The following is an 18,733-nucleotide window of genomic DNA, read 5'->3' on the forward strand; positions in this document are numbered from 1 at the left end:
CTGAGGGCAACAACATTAGTCTTCATCTGCCAGGCCTAAGCCTGCCAGGCCTCAGAAGATCCAACAGTTGTGGGGTAAGAACTTGTGGGAAGGACCAGCCTACTGTGTCGAGGCAAAAGTGAGGCAATGGGTTCCCAGAGTCCTGCTGTCCATGGTCTGAAGAAGGCCCTGGCAGCAGTCAAGGTTCTTCTGTGCCCATCTCAGTGGCTGGTGCTGCCATTCTGGAGCAAGTTCTGAGTGGAGGTTCTTCTGTGCCCAGCCATCATCTTTGGAGGAAATAAAGGTGCTGCCAGGAGCCAGAATGTCTCTCTATCACGAAAACTTTTTAATTAAACATTTTAAATGCCATATTCTGCAGATCTCTAAAGTATTTGAGGGCTGTCCAGGTACAGGTTAGACAGAGATGTCTTTGGCCTGATGAGAAATTTCAGTTTATATTTAGAAGACAACCAAGGAAAATTTAAAATCCTAAGCTTGTGACCCAAAGAGTATCAGAATTCTATTAATGTTAAAATCTGAACCTTTGGAATCTTAATATAGCAATATCATAGAAGGGGAAAGTAATCTGAAGCATTTAAATCATTTACTTATGTCAAGGGACCTAGTAGCTCTAGGAAAGGTAAGGCTTGATTTTTTTTAATCTATAAAATGAGCTGTCAAGTTGGTCTTATCACCAGCATGTGGCGCTGCTGATACCCTAGAGCTCTAGAGCCCGGGAAGGAGAGGCTAGGTTTCTGGGCCCAGCCCATATTAACTGAGAGTAGCTGTGGAGGGATGCCAGGCCTTGACTGGAGGCTCAAGTCCTCAGCTCTGTAAGCTCGAGGCAGAGCTTACCTGACCTCCCCCATACATAGGACCCAAGCGCCAGGTGCTCTGCTTGAACCATGGACAGGAAATGACATTTTGCTGCCCTTAGTAAAGATGGCAATAAGGATATAGGACCTGTCCTTCTTTGACCTTAGCCAAGATGTCTGCCTGACCATGTAATTGCCCTTACCAAATATGGCGATGGAGCCATATGACCTGTCTGTCTTTGACCTTAGTCTATCTGCCTGACCATGTGATGGGAGGTCAGAAGTGGGCAGCTCCACCAGAGACCCGAGTGGTGGTATTGAATGGAAGGCAAAGCAGCCAGTAAAAGAGTAAGGAGACTTGTTACAGGTGGGAGGGAGCAGATCTGCCTAGGGTGGAGACAAGTAAGTGGGTACCTTTTGGCGGGCCCTGCCAAGGTATGCCATCAAACAGACATGCCACACGCAGCAGAGTTAGTGGAAGAGGTTTGAGGGAAGAAAGGAAAAGAATGAAAGGCCACATCAGAGTGGGGACAGGCCCTGATCATTCACAGAAGTCGTACATGTCCCAAAAAAAATCATGGTACCCATGGATGAGACAGGGAAAAGGAATCCCTACAGGCTGTAGCTGTGGGTGTCCCCAGGGGCTAGAGGGAGGACAGAATGAGGATCAAGCCATTGAAGAGGGCCATTGCCACACTCAACGGGGGTCAGCTTAGCCTGGCTAAGTCAGAAGTCTCGACACCTAGTACTAAGACTTTTGAGGAGGTGAGAACAAAAACGAGCTCCAAGAGGGAATCACATCCATAGGAAAAGGTCAGGGATCATGTCACAAAAGCCAGAAGGGCCTAAAGGAGCTGTGGGCAATTCTGGAGGGGGTGTAACAACCCAATTAAAACTTACAAGATTGCTACTAGTGAATGGGGTGGTGGGTGATAGGGTGAGCTGGAGCCTGTTGTGGGTAGACTAGGTCCAGGATCCTGGCATGGGAGGGGCTGTCAGGAGGGCCTATCTGAGTTGCGACACCAATGTAATGATATGGCATGCAGGAGGGCCGTGGTGGGTTTTGGACCAAGGTGCCTCACGGCGGGTGAAACATGCCATGCATGTAGATGAGATGTCCATGTGGCAAGTTTATTTTGGGGTTAGGTGAGAGGGGAATGGGAATGGAGGGAAGGAGAAAAGAGAGAGAGAGAGGCAGGCCGGGCAGTGGTGGCGCACGCCTTTAATCCCAGCACTTGGGAGGCAGAGGCAGGTGGATCTCTGTGAGTTCGAGGCCAGCCTGGGCTACAGAGTAAGTTCCAGGAAAGGCACAAAGCTACACAGAGAAACCCTGTCTCAAAAAAAAAAAAAAAAGAGAGAGAGAGAGAGAGAAAGAGAGAGTGAGAGAGAGAAAGAAGGAAAGAGGTGTGCGCTACCTCTTGTTGAGAAGGGGGAGAGAAAGAACGAAGTGGGAGGAGTTTTTTCTTAAAGGAAACTTAGGATGGCATCAGGAGGACACTGGGCGGGTCCCCAAGGGTTGAGTAAGAATACTAACAACCCCCACCCCATAATAGGTTTCTCCGCCAATGCAGTAAGACAGATCAAGCCAAACTGGAAAAGTATAACAGGTTTATTTGAGCAAATCAACTCCTGGGTAGATTCTCAAATCCCAGAGAGCGAGGCCAGAGAAGCCATGCCCACAAACAAAAGCAGGGAGACATTATAGGTGGTAGGTGAGGAGTGATGACGTGTCTGCCACAGGCTGGGTTTATGCCCAAGTGTGGTCAAAAGCTGGGCACTTTAGGTGAGGACTTGGGCAGCTGGCCACTTCAGAGGAGGAAGCTATAACAGCTGCCAGGAATGTGGAACTGGACTTTTTGGTGCCTTCCCATGTTTGGAGATTCTCCGAGTGGGTGGGCTTGGAGAGATAGGAATGGGGCTTCTCAGACCATGCAGGAGCAAGCTGGAGGTTCCAACTGAACATCCCAACCTTTTTGGGTATATGGGTGCTGGTTCAAATCTGGCTACTTCCTGTTGGCATGGGACGGCATGGGGAGGGGGAGTCTGGAGTCGGTGAGCTCATGCTCAGCAGGAGATAGGGTGAAGAAGCATTCCATCAACCACCATCCTGGAGACCTTTTGAATCCATTCCTGGAAGCAGCAGAGAAGGCAAGGTGCTAGGAGAAAAAATAGACAGATTATTACCACCAGCCCTATGAACAGGACTAGACATGGGAAGAGTGAAGATTACCAGAAAGAATGGAACAGAGGTGTGCCCTGGTTGTATTGGCAAAGTTCTTCAGATAATTTGTGGAGACAATTAGATAATTAGTTTCCACCAGGCCAGATTCCTTCATACAGCAGCAACACTCTTTCCCCAAGAACATGCAGGTGCCTGCAAAATAGCTGGAACAGATTTGCACCTTAGTGTCATAGCAAAGGCCATGGCTTTGGGTTAAAAGGCATGAACACTTTTTCCTATGTCTAGAGAGCCTGATACATGTTTTAACCCAATGAAATGCACCTTTAAGTCTATACTTAGAGGACAACCAAAGGAAATTTAAAACTTTGACTTGTGACTGAATAGTAGATAGTGCTCTATTCAGTTATCAGAACTCCATTTATCAATGCTAAAACTCTGAATTGCCAAAATCCTTGTGTAACAATAGCATAGAAAGGGGACAGAAGTCAAAACATCTTTACACACCTTCAATAATTTACCTTTACAACTTGCATTTATACATCTCAAATCATATTCTGGGTTCCTTTAGTGGAAAGTTACATCTGAAACCTGTTTATCCTTTACTATGAAGCCTGTGAATAAGGCAAACCTGTCTGTATTTTTTAACTAGAAACTTAACTAATGAACAAACTAATGAACTACCAAGGTGGTTTTAGCTTTGGGGAGGCAGGGTGGTGGTGGTGGTGGTGGTGATGGTGGTGTGGTGGCGTGGTGGTGGTGGGGACAGCAGGGGTGGTGGTGGTGGTAGGGACAGTGGGGGTAGTGGTGGTGGTGCTGTTAAACTGTTGAAGCTATCAGTGGTATAGTCATCAAACACCATCAGATCTGAGAAGGATAAATTTCACCTGAGTAAGAAGAAATGCAGACCAAACAACTTCTGAATCTATTAAAAATGACAGGGACTTACTAACTACCTAGACAGCTATCCCATGTTCCTCCATGGTCACTGGGGTCAGAGGTCCCAGGGCAGCATCAGTCTTCAACTGCCAGGCCCAGAAGATCTGACAGACATTCCTGTGAAGTAGGAACCTGGGGGGACTGGATTACCTCATCTAGGCAAAGTGGGGCAATCTACTCCCCAGCATCCTGTTTGTCCACAGTCTGGACAGGGTCTGGGCAGCAGTTGGGGTAAAAGGCAGTTTTTTCCACCCCATGGCTGGGTTTGCCACATTTAAAGCAAGCTCCAGGTGGAGGTTCTTCTGCACTCGATTATCTTCTTTGGAGGAGACAGGGATGCTGCCAGGAGCTGGCATGTTTCTTTATCAAAGAAAAAGCTTTTTTTTATTAAACATTTTAAATGCCATATTCTAAGATCTCTGAAGCATTTGAGGACCATTATCTGTTACGTCTATCTAAACTAGATGAATGTTACTTGTTTCTAGTTACTTGTTTTAGGCTTGACTTTGAAAATATATATGAGAAACTAAATCTGAACATATCAGAGAACTTGATCCTTTATGAGGTGACTGACTATTAATTTGTCTTATAAGATTAGGAATTTATAGCTTTATCCCTGTTGAGTTTAACCTTAAAAAGATAACAATTTCTGAACTGATGCTCTTTTAACATCAAGATAAGACTCTTAACTCATAAGCACAGTGCACAGAGAGACTGGGAACTTTCTTGACCTTTTTATAGTACACCATTATAGAATATAACAGTTCTCTGTATGACTTTGTTTACCAAACTAGCTACAGCTTAACAATGCTAGTAAAAGCAAGGAGGTTAGACATACATTCCTAAACTGGTCTCTGTTAGCCTGAATAGACCTTAGGTAAGGAGAGACCCTTTACCAGACTGCTTAGGTCACTGTCTCGCTGCATCATAAGATAGAAATACCTCAGTCTCAGGTGTTTAGCTGTGGTCCTAAGTTTTAGTTTTTTATTCATTTATTTATTAAGATCATATATTACCAAAGATATGATATAAAATGTCTTATAAATATAAAAATGTCCCATAGCCTTATAAATTTAAGCATTTAAAAAACTATGTCTTAAAAATGTCCAGTTTATTTAAACTTTCTGTAAAAGTTTAAAATTTTCTTTTAAAGAGGTTTAAGATTTCTCAATTATGTGTTCTGGTAATATCCAACTAGATTACCTTATTATTTCAAGAATGAAGACACAGAGCACTACCATGAGTTGTAGAAAGCAAAACAAATTTCAACAGTGTAAACAATTCAGTGCCTCTAAAAGTCAATACCAAGTGAATTACTCTTACATTACAAAATCTGGCTGCCAGCAAGATACATCTGTGTACATGAATGCATGGAGGTGCAGCTTTAACATCTCATTAAACAAACACTGTTTTACATCCTATCTTTCATAAACCTTGTTTTCAGAACAGGACAGGAATTATCATACAAAAATCCATCCTAATCCAAAATATCTTGAAGACCTTGCCTCCTTACTAGGCCCACTCCATGTGGTCACCTTTAATCAACATGGTGGTGAAGTCACATGACATCCTTCTTTTCCAACCCTAATCAAAGTGGCAACTGCCCATGTGGCTGCACTTACTTATATTAAGATGGTGTGTTGTTTTTTTCCAGAATAGCTCCAATTCAGAGTTACAGGTTTTAAGTTAACTGTTTGTTACAGATTTTTAACCATACCCAATTCTCTTAGCTGTTTTTTAATAAAGTAGAACAGCATAAAACAATCTTAATATTATTTGTACCCAAATGACATATGAATCTCTGTCATTATATCAGATTCAGTGGCCAAGAATCCCAGAGGCAAATTCTGAGCCCAGGCAGCTAATTGCAATAGTAACAGCTGAGCTATCACCAAGACAAAGGGAGCATAGTAAACTCATACATCCAAGACCCATCAGAAACAAATATGCAGTGGGCACATACATTTATACATTTAATTAAGCCTGACACAATTTTGTGTGGCTCCATGTCCACAAGAAGACATACAGGCATAGACCCATCCAACATACAAAATAGACAAAACTTTTCTAACAACAAGAAAAAAAAACTTTCTTCAGGAACCAGATTTGTTGAAATTGAAACTTTGTTACAAATTATATAGATTTTAAACCATGTCAGATGAGCAACTTGCAAATCCTGAGATAAGAGTTTATAGTATAATCTTAAGATACAGAGCATCGTGCAAAGAGGTCATGGGAGGAAGTAAAGCCTTAGAGGTAAGGGACTTTGGAAGTGTAGCACAGCAAGTTTAGGTATAAGATATTTGGGGATCATTTATTTGCAGCAATAACAGTTAACAATTTACAATTTGTGAGAATTTTGAAATCAAGTTTGCTAATTTGGGTCATTGATTTGTACTGAAGCCAAGCTGTTAAAATAAAATTTGAGTCCATGGAGAAAGAGAGTGTAGGCAGAAGCTTCTGTCCCATAAGCAGCTCCCAAGTAACACACAAAGACTAAATATTAATTATAAAGCCTCAGCCAATAGCTCAGGCTTGTTACTAGCTAACTCTTTTTTTTTTTTTCCTGGAGCTGAGGACCGAACCCAGGGCCTTGTGCTTGCTAGGCAAGCACTCTACCATTGAGCTAAATCCCCAACCCCTAGCTAACTCTTAAATTTAAATGAATCCATATTTCTATCTACACTTTGCCACATGACTTGGTAACTTTTCTCAGTATAGCATGTCCATCTTGCTTCTCTCTGCATCTTCTCCCTACTCCTCTGACTCTACCCTTCTTCTTCCCAGCCCCTAACCTTATCCTGTCCAGCTATTGTCCAGTCAGCATCTTTATTAAACCAATCACAGCAACATATATTCACACAGTGTAGACAAATATTCAACAAGAGAGAGAGGGTATCAAAGTGGAACACTGTGAGAGTGGTCAGGTTGGCTTCAAGGAAGGAGAAGAGGAGGGAAGTGTCCATGTGGGTCAGCAGGTCAAAGATCCAGAGCCACATGGAATATGGTGGCCTAGAGCTTAAGCTGTGGATCTCCCAGGCAGCTGGGAGAGAGGAAAGAGCAGAAAAGATGTCCTTGTGGGTGCTGCAGGTTGCAGGAGTCAGACAAGCTCACATGAGCCCACATGGATGGTAACACAGGGCAGAGGGAAGCAGCAGCTGAAGAATCAGACTCTAAAATTTGGAATCAAATTTATAGACAAATGACCTGTATGTACCTTATTAAGGGTTAGATCAGTAGATACTGCAACAGAGAACAGGTGTGTTCTGGGCACACAGAAGCTGGCTTCTCCAGTTCTGACTCCTGTGTTAAAACAAATGTATGGATGGGACATTTACACAATTTAGGGTGGGAGAACAGACAGAAACAAACAAAAAGATCTGTTGTGGATAGAGCAGGTGGGTAGGATCCAAGCATGGTAGGGTGAGAAAATGGATAGAAACAAACAGGGATATTGGATCTGTTTCAGATGGAGTGGGCAGGTAGGATCCCAGACCAAATGCCAGGAGAGCCTAGTGAGTCTTTGGCACCAATGGAAAGGGGAAAAAAGTGAAGTGGGTACCTTTTGGTGGGCCCTGACAAGGTATGCCACTAAAAGAACACACCACACACCACAGAGTTAGTACAAGAGGTTGATGGGGGATGGGGAGAGTGAAAGAATAAAAGGCCATCTCTGAGTAGAGACATGATAGAGGCAGGTAGACAGACAAACAGAGAGAACAGGGAAGAGCCAAGAGGAAGAAGAGAGGTGGGGTGTGCCAGTGACTCAGGTGGTTCAGTCAGAGAAGAGGGATCAGGGTCAGACTCTCAATGAAAAGGCATCTGGAACCATCACAGCCCTGGCCAACAAAACCTGGGCTGCTGAGCACTCTACAGAGGGAGGGGCAGGAACGCAGAGCTCAAAACCCCTGGACATAGGGAGTTCAAATCATTTGTTTTGGGCATATGGTGTGAGACAGCCACAAATGGTAGATAAATTTCATAGCAGACACCCCAGGGCTGACTGAGGATCAGATTTAGATTCAGCATCACCCATTTCCAAGCCTGTGACAGAGCCCAAAGACTAGGGCAAGGTATCCTAAACAGTGGCCTGGGGTTGAGCAATGGGGGTAGGGTAGCCTCTTGGGAAGGACATCTCCAAACCCAGGGGCACCCCAGAACAGAGACTGTCTCTGCTCTGTAAGGGATCGGGTGTGCCCTGGTGCAGCCACAGCTTGGCAGGTGATCCCAGGGTCCTAGACCCAGAAGAGGTACCCAGTATCTCTTTAGGCAACGGCTGGGAAATGGGTGACTTAACTAGAGTTGACCGTCAATCATGTCTAGTCGAGAGAAAGATATAGGGAGAGGAGTGGCCTCCCATGTGGCCGGAGTACCTGGTCCACTGGGCAGGAGAGCTCAACTCCTCCTGGGTTTTGGCACCAAGATAATAGGTTTTCTGTCCCCTGATAATACGTTTCTCCACCAACACAGTAAGCCAGATCAAGCCAAACTGAAAAAGTGTAATAACTGGTTTATTTGCACAAAGCAACTCCCAGGTGGGTTCTCCAGCCCCAGAGATCAAGGCTGGAGAAGCCATGCCCACAAATGAAAGCAGGGAGACTTCATAGGTGGTAGGTGAGGAGTGATGATGTGTCTGCCACAAGCTGGGTTTATGCCCAAGTGTGGTCAAAAGCTGAGCAATTTAGGTGGGGACCTGGGCAGAGGGAACCTCAGGGGAGGAGCTGCAGTAACTGACAAGAATTTGGAACTGGACTTTTTGGTGCCTCTCATTTGTTCAGAGGCTCTCTGAGAGGGTGGGGTTTGGACAGATGCTGAGAGCTGCTGGTAGCAATGGCTTTTCCAGAGGCTGTGGGACTATACAACAGATGGCAATTAATAATTCAGATGTCAACCCACCAGAGGAGTAACCCTCTGATGGAGGAACCCCATCAAGCAAGTCTTACAGGACCACAGACTCTGGGCTGGTTGCTTGTCTGTAATTGTTCTCGTGTGCCACTACTTATCTTCCCTAAAACATCAAGCAAGTCTTACAGGACCACAGACTCTGGGCTGGTTGCTTGTCTGTAATTGTTCTCGTGTGCCACTACTTATCTTCCCTAAAAACAGCTATTGGTGTTTTCCCACTGCTTGTGTGTTTATCTCGTGAATATATTCCATCTATTGGGCATACATATAGCTATGGATGGTCAGGAAGATGATTTCTGCTTAAGCTGTATAATTCTGATGAATAGAAATAATACCAGGATATTTTTCATACTCAGACTGACATAGGAAAATTCTCAGCTACAAAGACAGCCTTTTATACATTTTGCTAAGATCTCATAGCAAATTCAGAACAGACTAGTTGTCCCTGCAGAGAATACACAAAGACAAATTCCCAAGTGTTTGTTGAATCAAGGTCAGACTTGAAGCAACTTTGGTAGACATAACCCTTTGCAGTAATGAACTTTCTGATGAACATACTCCTACCACTCAAGGTTCAGCCAACTAGTTGTTTATTGCTTAGGTCCTGGGTTTCAAGTCACATTCTGTCTGGGAACCCTGACCACTCAGGCTACATGCGTGGCCAAGTGTTACTCATTGGCCAGTTCGTGTGACATCTCTAGTCTGAGAGAAACTGTGTGACTTATGTATTTTGAGAATGGGTCGGACCCTGTAAATGTAACATATAATTGTCCAGAGTTGGGCTGAAAAGAAGTGTGTGTGTGTGTATGTGTGCTGAAAGAGATGTAGCTGAGTGGGTATGGAAGATATAGTTGTATAGAAGGGAAATGCATGTGAAAGAAGAGATGTGGCTATATGGTAAAATAGCTATGTAAATGAGATGTATAGCTGTGGCTGTGTAGAGATTTGTAACTGTGTAGAGACAAGAATAATGAAGCTATATAGAAAAAACATGTAACTGGGCAGTCAGTGGTGGTGCACGCCTTTAATCCCAGCACTTGGGAGGCAGAGGCAGACAGATCTCTGTGAGTTCAAGGCCAGCCTGGGCTACAGAGTGAGTTCCAGGAAAGGCTCCAAAGCTACACAGAGAAACCTGTCTTGAAAAACCAGAAAAAAAAAAAAAAAGAAAAGAAAAGACATGACTGTGCAAAAGAGGTATGTAGCTGTGTGGAGAAGGTATGGAGAATGTGACAGTGTAGAATGTAACTATGTAGAGATTTTCAGAGAGAAGATTTTTTTTTTTTTTTTTTTTTTTTTTTTTTTTTTTTTTTTTTTTTTTTTTTTTTTTTGGTTTTTCGAGACAGGGTTTCTCTGTGTAGCTTTGCGCCTTTCCTGGAACTCACTTGGTAGCCCAGGCTGGCCTCGAACTCACAGAGATCCGCCTGGCTCTGCCTCCCGAGTGCTGGGATTAAAGGCGTGCGCCACCACCGCCCGGCGAGAAGATTTTTTTTTAAGATGAAGTAAAAGAGAAAATTACCATCAGAAAGCATGTGTGTTTCCTTATTTTTCCCCTCAGATAGAAAAGCCTAGCCCTCAGATAAGAAATTTTCCTAAGCCCTCACCATATTCTTGGATTTTTTTTTTTTTTTTTTGCATACCCTGGTGCTGCCTGGAGGTTGGAGCTCCAGTTAGCAATAGAGAGAGACAGGAATGGGACTTTCTGGAGGTTGCAACCAAACAGTGGGTTCTAAAGAGCCTCCATCTGTTGTGCGCCTCACTTTTCTTAGGTCTCTAAGGTTGGTCTCCAAGTGATGACTCCTCAATCCGCTTTCGTATCCCTTGATAGCTGTTCATCACATGAAGTCGGCATGATGGCCTTCCCATGTGGCTTTGAAATAGGATGAGAAGAGATATTTAGCCGTCATGTAATGTTTAGGTGGAAACACTAAGTGAGCCTGTCTTTGTTGACTGTGGGCAGGTACCGCAGTGAGCCAAGGTCTGAAGTCTTACATCTATCTGGACATCTTTTTTGTTTGTTTTTTGTTTTTTGAGACAGAATCTCTTTTTCTTTTTCAGACTTATTTATTTATTATACCCTACAGAAGAGGGTGCCAGATCACATTACAGATGGTTGTGAACCACCATGTGGGTGCTGGGAATTGAACTCAGGACCTCTGGAAGAGCAGTCGGTGCTCTTAACCTCTGAGCCATCTCTCCAGCCCGAGATAGAATCTCACTCTGCACTGCACTAGCTGTCCTGGAACTCACTATGTAGTTCAGGCTGGCCTTGAACTCAGGAAGATCTGCCTGCCTCTGCCTCCCAAGTGATGGGATTAAAGGTGTGTGCCATCATGCCTGGCTGGACAACATCTTTTTATCAAGATAAAAATACCAGTGAGGCCGGGCGGTGGTGGTGCACACCCAGCACTTGGGAGGCAGAGCCAGGCGGATCTCTGTGAGTTCGAGGCCAGCCTGGTCTCCAAAGCGAGTTCTAGGAAAGGCGCAAAGCTACACAAAGAAACCCTGTCTCGAAAAACAAAAAAAAAAAAACAAAAAAAAAAAAATACCAGTGAGATATAGTTGTCTAAATAACATCTCTTGTGGACTTATGCCAAATGTTTGGGCAGTGCAAGCCCTTGGACTTTTACCAGTTCTTTTAGTCTCTGGTTATACTTTCCTGCTGAGTATTTGAGACCATGCATGTGGCCAAAAATTTCTTTTCTTTTTGTATTATCAAAGCCAGGTAAGGATCTGGTCCTCAGGGATCACTGAGCTTCAGAGGAACCTAAGGCTCTGCTAGCCTTTCTTCTGCCAGTTGTCCATCTACGTGAGGATAAATCAAAGGCCTTGCTTCACCTGACGGTGCCTTTACTTGGAACCACTGAGGAAATCTGTTGTGGAATATTTCTTTACACTGTGTGAAGATGTATCACTGTGATTGGTTTAATAAAGAGCTAAATGGTCAATAGCCAGGCAGGAGGGACAGGCAGGACTTCTGGACAGAGAGAGCTCTGGGAAGAAGTCAGACATTGAGGAAGCAGGATGGGCAGTACAGAGTGAAGAACATAGATTTCAAAACATGGGTTAATTTAAGTTGTAAGAGCTAGTGGGACAAACCTAAGCGAAGTCCAAGCTTTCATAATTAATAATAAGTCTCTGTGTCATTTTTGTTGTTGTTGTTGTTGTTGTTGTTGTTTTGTGAGCTGTCGGCCCCAAGAAAAATCCGTCTACAGAAATCTTTCCTCTGTGTTGACCCTCCTCTTTTTAGACAGGACACTGGTTAGAATTCACTGAGTGAAGCCTTTTCCATGGCCTCCCAGAACAAGAGAACAGGTGATTCTCCAGTCACAACAGGACACCTTGAGAGTTGTCCACAGTCCCCTGGGACTTCATTGATCTTAGAGGGCAAGGGGGAAGATAATCTCCCTTTTAGTACCTCTGATCATGTTAGAATAGTCTCCAACTATGGTTGTTAAACACCCAGAAGATCAAGTTCCAACTGTCTGGTACTTTATACTATTGCCTAAATACCTCTTCTTTTTTTTTTCCTGAGACAGGGTTTCTCTGTGTAGCTTTGTGCCTTTCCTGGAACTCAGTAGGTAGCCCAGGCTGGCCTCAAACTCACAGAGATCCATGTGCCTCTGCCTCCCAAGTGCTGGGATTAAAGGCGTGCGCTGCTGCTGCTGCTGCTGCTGCTGCTGCTGCTGCTGCCGCCGCCGCCACCCAGCACCTAGGTACTTCTAAACAAGCTTTGATTAGATGTAGATTTTAGATAGTCCTTATAGATCTTGTAGTCCTCACTGACCTTTGACCTTAGAAACTTTTTTGTTGTTGTTTTGTTTTATTTTTCAAGACAGGGTTTCTCTGTGTATGGCTGTCTTGGAACTCACTCTGTAGCCCAGGCTGGCCTCAAACTGACAGAGATCCGCCTGCCTCTGTCTCTGAGTGCTGGGATTAATGGCGTGTGCCATCATGTCCAGTGACCTTAGAAATTTTAAATACCATATATTGCTGTGGGATGTATGGCAAATGTGTTGCTAATTAGTCAAATAAAACACTGATTGGCCATTGGCTAGGCAGGAAGTGTAGGCGGGACAAGGAGGAGAATAAAGCTGGGAAGTGGAAGGCTGAGTCAGAGAGACACTGCCAGCCGCCACGATGAGAAACAGCATGTGAAGATGCCGGTAAGCCACGAGCCATGTGGCAAGGTATAGATTAATGGAAATGGATTAATTTAAGCTATAAGAACAGTTAGCAAGAAGCCTGCCACGGCCATACAGTTTGAAAGCAACATAAGTCTCTGTGTTTACTTGGTTGGGTCTGAGGCTGTGGGACTGGCAGGTGAGAGAGATTTATCCTGACTGTGGGCCAGGCAGGAAAACTCCAGCTACAATATATATCTTCTCTAAGTCTCATCCTTTATGTATCTTGAGTAACTTACTCAGAACTTCATAACCTGGATTGATTTCCAGTCTTCTTTCCCATCCAGGAAACATCCAGCCATCTTAATCTTCATATGCAGTAAATCCATCTTTACTAAAACAATTTCCACGTATTCGTCCTTCTAATGTTTTATTTGTATTTACTGGTTTCCTTTCTTATACCATAAGACATAATAGTATTAACAAAGGAATTTACTATCTATTGTGAGAATCTTCTCCCTGGAAGGGGAGAGGCACTAAACAATGTCTATTCTCTCCTCATCAGGTCCCAATGACAAACCAAAGTTCAGTTTCATCGATCTTCACCCTGGTGAAACAATGAGCTTATTAGACTTCCTCTGCATGTGTGAGAGTTACTAAGAGGTGTGTGAGCACCCAAAAACAGCCACACTGAAAAGTTTTTACCCAGTATGTACAATGGTTTTCCCATAGCTGCATCAGTGGTGGTAGTATTGTGTTTCCTAAGATACTGTGCACCCTAATAAACTTATCTGGGGCCAGAGACAGAACAGCCACTAGATACAAAGGCTAGAAAATGGTGGCACTCACACCTTTAATCCTAGCATTCCAGAGGAATAAGCAGTGGTCCTTTGTATAAACAAAGATTTTACTGGGTTAGGGGCTTAAAACATTTACATAGAGGTCTTACAAGGTGGGGGTGATAAAAAAGATTTTAATTCCTTATCCTAAACATAAGTTTTATAGTATTTGATGGAAAAGAGTCATATTTGATACTTCTTACTTGATGAATATATACTTTTGCCTCATCTGACAAAGGGAAAATATATAAGACAGAGCAGAACTTAAATACATGTTCTTCAAAATGCATTACCCTCTCTCTCTCTCTTCCCCTCTTTCTCTCTTACTCGTCTCTCCTCTGCTCCTGTTCACTCCATCCTTAATTTGGCCAGATGTAAGATTCAAATAACCTGACACAACCCAGTAGAGTCAAAGGTTTAACCTCGTTTGTCTTAGGATTTGCTAACGCCCTTCTTGGGCTTATCTGCCTTTTTCCATCTCTTTGCTCAATTTCAGTGCTTGCCTAGACTCTGGGCAAGGATGAACATGTCTAAACTGTTCTCGGCCCAGGAACTGACCAGATTACCAAATGAGGAAGTAAAGTTAAACTTTAGACAGACATCGGCACAGACCAGTTCACAGCAGAAACAATGCTGGACTTGAAGTCAAGAATTCTAGCTCTGGTCTGCCGGCAGGGCCTCAGTCAGCTTGCATCCTGGAAACCTTGATTTCCTCCTTCACTGAAGAGAGATGAAATGGGCCTCTGCCTCCTGTGCAGAGCTGTTAGTAAATGAGATGCAAGAACTTGGGCTCAGAGCAGAACATGCAAACTTCTGTGGAAGATCAAGGAGTATTTTACCTGAGCTGAATCGGGAATTTATCCTCCAAACTGAAATTGTCTTTATATTTTAGAATTAGACTTAAAATTTGCAGGGTAAGAGGGGTTAACTGGAGCTGTCCTGAGCAAACTAAGGCAAGTGACTGCCTCATTTCTAACTTGACGAATCTATAGCTTTGCCTTGTCTGAAAAATAATTTAAGACTGTTTACAAAAATATACAGAGCTGAGATGGTGGCTGTGAAACTGGGAACCACCCCCATCACTACCCCCCACCCCCATGACCACCACCTACGAAAGAGGAAGAAACAGAATCTTATCAGGAGGTTGCTATCCCAGAGCACTGTATCATCATCCTCTAGAGAAGAGGTGGGCACTCTGGTTTTTATCTAAATAATAAAAACAAGACCTCGAAGGGCATAGTGGAGCACCCTTTTAATCTCTGCCTGTTGGAGGCCAGCGTGGTCTACAAATTAAGTTCCAAGACAACCAGGCCTGTTACACAGAGAAACCCTGTCTCAAAACAAAAAACAAAACAAAACAAAACAAAAAACAAGGTCTCATTCTGTTGCCTAGGCTAATGCTAAACTCATTTACTCAAACAAGCCTCATAACCAACCTGCCTTGCAAGACTGACTATAATCTAAAGAAATGTTTGTGCCCCTCCATTTGGATACCACACTATTGAAACAATAAACCCCAAGAAACCAGGATTTGCCCTGGATGGGGGAGCAAAAGCAGGAGCTTTTCTCTTGGAGAAAGTTTTAGAAACCGTCAGCCTTGAAAGAGTGATTTGAAGCTGTGGGTGATGGGTGGGGACCACACCTTAGCTGGACTGCTTTTTTTTTTGTTTTTAAATGCATACCCTTAGCTTCAGGTTAGGAGCCTGAAGATAGACTTACAAGCAGCTTGATTTCTTTGTGACTCTTTCCTTAGTGGCTACATCGAATAACACTCTTTTCTCTGTTTTGTTTGTTTGTTTTTCACTATTAATTTAATACTTTTAACGGCTTGAGTAGAAGTGTCCAAACCTGGCTGGTTGGAGAACAAGCTGTGACTCTAAGTCTGCTAACAATCGTAGTTTCTTAGTTCCCCAGACTGATCTGAAACTCACCCACTCAAGCAATCATCCCCCCTCAGCTTCCTGAGTAGCTGGGACTACCGGCATGCCCCAAACCAGCTATACTGGCATCTTGATAGTGATTTCAAAGACTGTCTCCCCTACACCCTCCCCATGAAAGTATAGATTCTTATCCATTTAAGTATAAATATATACTGCATGACTTAGGAAACAGCAATTTGTTCCAAAGAGTGAAGCTTAATGTTTCTGTTTTGAAAGAGTTAGTGGAGTGGAACATTAAGATCATGTTTTGAAATAACCTTGTTATTAAAGAAGGGACAAGCGAAAGAGAGGTCACTTAGGACGGACGCACACTACTACACTTGAAAGGCAAAATATATTGTTCAGATAGGTAACTGACTCTGGAAATGTAGTAAGAAAGAATATAAGTGTAGCTTGTGGTGATATTGTGTGTCCCAATATATTGTGTACCTTAATAAACTTATCTGGGGTCAGAGAACAGAACAGCTGCTGGGTAGACATACAGGACAGAAAAAATGATGGCATACACACCTTTAATCCTAGCGTTCTGGAGGCAGAGATCCATCTGGATCTCTGTGAGTTCAAAGCCACACTGGAAACAGCCAGGCATGGTGACACACGCCTTTAATCCCAGGAAGAGATGGCAGGAATCAGAAAGGTATATAAGGCATGAAAACCAGGAACTAGAGTCTATTAAGCTTTTAGACTTTTAGCAGCAGTTCTGCTGAGATCCATTCGGATGAGGACTCAGAGGCTTCAGTTTGAGGAAACAGGATCAGCTGAGGAACTGGCAAGGTGAGGTGGCTGTGGCTTGTTCTGTTTCTCTGATCTTCCAGTGTTCACCCTAGTACCTAGCTCCGGGTTTGTTTTTAAGACCTTTTAAGATTTGTGCTACAATAGCTCATCAAAAAAGTTACACTGAGAATTACCACTGGATTTCAGAAATTCCAAGCAGGGACCTGAACAGACATTTGTACACATAGTTCACAGAAGTATCATTCACAAAGATAGAAGGTGAATACTATTCGAATGTCAACTGATGAACAAATAGATAACTATAATATGATATACACCATATAATGGAATATTCTTCAGCATTAAAAAGGAAACTTTGACCCAAGTTACAACATGGATGAATCTTACTAATTTTATGCAAATGAAATAAATCAAACATAAGGGACAAACATTGTATAGTTTCACTTGTTAGAGTGGCCTAACAAAATCAAATTCATAGAGATGGGAAGTATAATAGCGGTTTCCAGGGCTTGGGGTGGGGAAGTGATGGGGAATTGATGTTCAGTGGGATGATTTTAATTTGGGTAAATGAGAGTGCAGCAGGCTTTTTTTTATTTTTTTTATTTTCCACCAACCAGCTCCCAAATCATGACATGGAGACTTAATATTAGTTATCAATGTTTGGCCTTATCTTATGCTTGTCTCACTCTTTTAAATTATTTGTTTCTTCTCATCTACATTTCGCCTCAGAGATTTTTACCTTTCTTTCTTTCTGTATATTCTATTCTATGTCTGCCTGCTGGCACCTGCGTGGCTTCTGGCCTTGGATGTGTCCCTTTCTTTCTCCCTTGTTCTCCTCTCCTTCCTTTCCTCTCTCTCAAGCCTAGAGTCCTCCTCCTATTTATTCTCCCTGCCTGCCAGCCCCGCCTATCCCTCTCCTGCCTAGCTATTGGCCAGTCAGCTTTTTATTAGACCAATCAGGTGCCTTAGGCAGGCAAGGTGCCACAAACGCAACATATTTTTACATAATTAAACACACATCCTTACATCACTAAACAAATGCAGCGGAAACAAATGTAACACACCTTTACCCAGTTAAAGTAATATTCCACAGCATAAACAAATGTGTAGGGGTAATCATCTTATTAAATAAGATACTATAGAGCCGATTCAGAGATGAAAGCCAAGAGGTCAGAGCAATAGCTAAGAGCTGAGATTAAAAACCTTACCCTTCACTGCCGCTGCTGTCCTACCTCTCCGCAAGAGACCTACTTCCTGTGTGTTTGTGCTTTTTATTGACTTTCTATTCTGCCTTCTCATTGGTTGTAAACCCAACCACATGACCTCCTCGTCACTGCCTGTCTGTACAGACCTCCAGGTCTTCTATGGTTGGTATTGAGATTAAAGGCGTGTGTCTCCTTGAACACAGAGATCCGCCTAGCTCTGCCTGCCAAGAGCTGGGATTAAAGGCGTGTGCCACCACTGCCTGGCCTGCTATGGCTTGCTATTAGCTCTGACCCCCAGGCAACTTTATTTATTAACATACAAATAAAATATCACCATACAAATGTAACACATCTTTACATAGTTAAAGTAATTTCCCACAACATGAGAAAGTTCTGTGGGTAGACAGCAGTGATATTTATATAGTGATGTAAATACTAATACCTCCGAGCTTTGTATTCAAAATAGTAAAAATTGTAACCATTATGGGAATGTCTATTTTTTTTTAGTTATGAAATTACTTAGTGAGTTACTTTCAAGACAGGGCCTCATGTAGGTCAGATTGGCCTGGAGGTTTCTGTTTAGCCAAGAACTTCTGGTCCCTCTCCCTCTACCTACCTGGTGCTGGGATTACAGGCATGCACCACCACTCTTGGTTTATGTGGTGCTGGAAATAGAACCAAGGGCTTTTTCCATGTTAGTCAAGCACTCTACCACCTAAACTACATCTCTAGCCACACCTCCACCCCCAACTAATCTTAAAAGGGAAAAATTCCCAGAGAAAACCCTTCTGAGAGTATACAGTAGTCAACTAATCAATTAGCAGTGTGAGCCAGGCAGAGTGCCACACACCTGCAATCCCCATACAAGAGAGTGTGAGGCAGGAGTGTGGGGAGCTGGAGAGCATCCCAAGCTACACTGTGAGACTCTATCTTAAAATAAAATAAACACCAACAAAAGGCTCCATAGGAATATAGATCCACAGCTGCAGTTAACTTGGGTCTTCATCCCCACCAAGACATGTGAGCTATGTTCTTTAGCACCAACCTTGGCTCATAACTACAGAGAAGATGAGTAA

The 18,733-nt window shown here is 43.2% G+C and overlaps 1 long non-coding RNA gene across 1 annotated transcript in view; it reads right to left on the reverse strand.

Annotated features, from left to right (window-relative positions):
- Positions 1–2,385: 2,385 nt before the first annotated feature.
- The window catches only part of LOC131907380 (uncharacterized), a 32,660-nt gene continuing 16,312 nt past the window's right edge, over positions 2,386–18,733 (reverse strand). The window contains exons 3-4 of the long non-coding RNA XR_009378384.1: positions 7,130–7,215; positions 2,386–2,950 (exon numbers count right to left, since the gene is read on the reverse strand). This is a non-coding gene — a long non-coding RNA (uncharacterized LOC131907380). The remainder of the gene's footprint in view (positions 2,951–7,129; positions 7,216–18,733) is intronic.

Source organism: Peromyscus eremicus, chromosome 1 (assembly GCF_949786415.1).
Source record: "Peromyscus eremicus chromosome 1, PerEre_H2_v1, whole genome shotgun sequence".
In the NCBI taxonomy this organism is placed as follows: domain Eukaryota; kingdom Metazoa; phylum Chordata; class Mammalia; order Rodentia; family Cricetidae; genus Peromyscus; species Peromyscus eremicus.